Below are 2,555 nucleotides of genomic sequence, written 5' to 3'. Positions count from 1 at the left end.
ACAAAAAAATGTTCTGTAAAGTTGCAGGGATTAAAACAGTATAGGATTACTGCAGGCACAAATAGGTATATAGGACAGAATAGACCTAGTTATATGAGTGTATCAGAACTTGATATAAGATAATGATGGTTTCAAATATGTAGAAAAAGGGTAGATTTTAAACAAATTGTGTCGAGAAAATTGTCTACCCGCTGGTCATTGCTGGAAGGGAGGCAGCAGCTCCCTTCACACAAAAATCAATTCCAGCTAAAGAGCCAAACATTTTTGAAACCCATAAAAATACTAGAAGAAAATATGAGAGGGTATTTTTATAATCCTAAGGTAGAGAAGTCCTTCTTAAGCAAAATATAAAAATGAAAAGCCATAAGGAGAAAAAGTAACATGGGCTGGCCAATTATCTCACTTGGTTACAGAATTGTGCTGATAACACAAGGTCAAGGGTTCGGATCCCCATACCAGACAGCCAACAATAAAAAATAAAAGAAAAAAAGTAACAGATATGATTACGTAAAGATGAAAAACTTCAGTTCTACAAAATCTAACATAACTAAAATTAAAATACAAGTGACAGAGAAAAATATTTGCAATATATAAAATGCTAATATCTCAAATAATTAAAGAACTCCTACAAATCAGTAATGAAACAACCTGATAGAAAAATGGGCAAAGGATATAAAAAGGACACTCAAAGAAAGCCAATAAACATATAAAAAGGTGGGCAATCTCAGTAGTAATTTAGAAAATGCAAAAATTTAAAACAGATATTTGTGACCATCAAATTACAAGATTAATAACATACAATGTTGATGACAGTGTGGGGAAATTAGAGTATTTACTCAGATTGTCGGTGGGCATGTAAACTAGCAATTATTTTTTGGAGGGCGAAAAATGTTGACATTCCTGAGAAATGGAGAGGAAAAACAAAAGGGAAAAAATGTTATTACAATACAACAACAACCATATTTAGCAATCCCATTTTGAAGAATCTGTCCTATACAAAAGCTAGTAAGGGTGTATAAAGAAAAGGTTCATTACAGCTTTGGGCAGTTAGGGTAACAGCNCATCCTTGTTTCTTTCCAGTTCTTAGGGAGAAAGCTTTCATCTTTTCCCATTTCAGAAGGGTGTTTACTGTGGGCTTGTCATATAGAGCCTTTATGGTATTAAGATACTTGCCTTTTATACCTAATTTGTTGAGAGTCTTTATCATGAAGGGGTGCTGAATTTTATCAAATGCCTTTTCTGCATCTATTGAGATATTCATATGATTTTTTTTTCATTCTTTTGATATGATGTGTCACATTTATTGATTTGCATAGGTTGAACCATCCTTGCATCCCTGGGATAGATCCCACTTGATCATAGAGTATAATCTTTTTGATTTGCTGTTGGATTTGGTTTGCTAGTATTTCACTGAGTATTTTTCCATCCATGTTCATTAGAGATATTAGCCTGTGGTTTACTTTGTTTGTTGTGTCCTTGCCTGTTTTTTTATTATGAATATTCATGAGATACAAAGCTAATTGTTACCCTCGTGCTCATGACGTGAGGGCCAGATTCATACTGGCAGCATACCCATTATGAGAAATTACCTTTGTACCCCATTTCCCCCACTCAATTATCCCCCAACTCCCCTCCCCCTCCCCCTGCCCCTCTCCACTTTGTAGCCCTAGGNGGCCTTGGTGTTATCAGCACCGCACTCTCCCGAGTGAGGCACGGGCCGGCCCCAACTACTTCTGACATATTCTTTAATAAAAAAAATTTTAAAAAACCAAGTTGTTGATTTATATATATAATATGATCCCATTAGTGTAAAACAAAAAATACAACTATACATGCATGTGGTTATGTGCATGTATTAGTTATAATGGGATCAGCATTTTCAAGTGTTGATTCTTCTACATGGACGATAAATTATTCTTACCAGCTGTTTTCTCACACAATAACAAGCTCTGAGAAAGAAAGGCTGTGTTTTAATCACTTCTGCATCCCAAGCATACAGCATACTGCCTGGAAAAGATTAGATCCTTCGTTAAAATTACCTGAATAATAGTGGTACACGTATGAAAACACAACATTGTGAGATGGATCTTCTTTTTTAAAAAGCTCATTTTAAGTTTTAAGGTTTTTTTCTAACTTTCTCATGTTTCNGTTTTGTTAATTCCTTGTCAAATACTATTCTTAACAACACCTTACCCTATTGATATTTTGATATTTTACCATTTGTTTAGATTTTCTAATAAAACCTGATTGGTTTGCCTGCATGACTGAATAGGTATTCTTCTCCTAGAATTTCCCTTACCACCTCCTTTCTATTCCTCCCAGTGTTCCATTAGTTCAAGTCTTTCATTTTCTTAGTCACTGAATATTTATCATTTGTTGACTCCATACTAGAGACTATACAGGATACTAGATAAAATATGAATGGGAATTTCCTTGATAAATAAAAGTCTCCCCCAAATCAAACAATACCAACAATCCAATAGAAAATGGGCAAGGCACAGAAATGGAAATAATATGGATCTTAAATACATGAACAGATATTCAACCTCGCTGAT

Source organism: Galeopterus variegatus, unplaced genomic scaffold (assembly GCF_000696425.1).
Source record: "Galeopterus variegatus unplaced genomic scaffold, G_variegatus-3.0.2 Scaffold2052, whole genome shotgun sequence".
In the NCBI taxonomy this organism is placed as follows: Eukaryota; Metazoa; Chordata; class Mammalia; order Dermoptera; family Cynocephalidae; genus Galeopterus; species Galeopterus variegatus.
Note: the sequence above shows the minus strand (reverse complement) of the source record.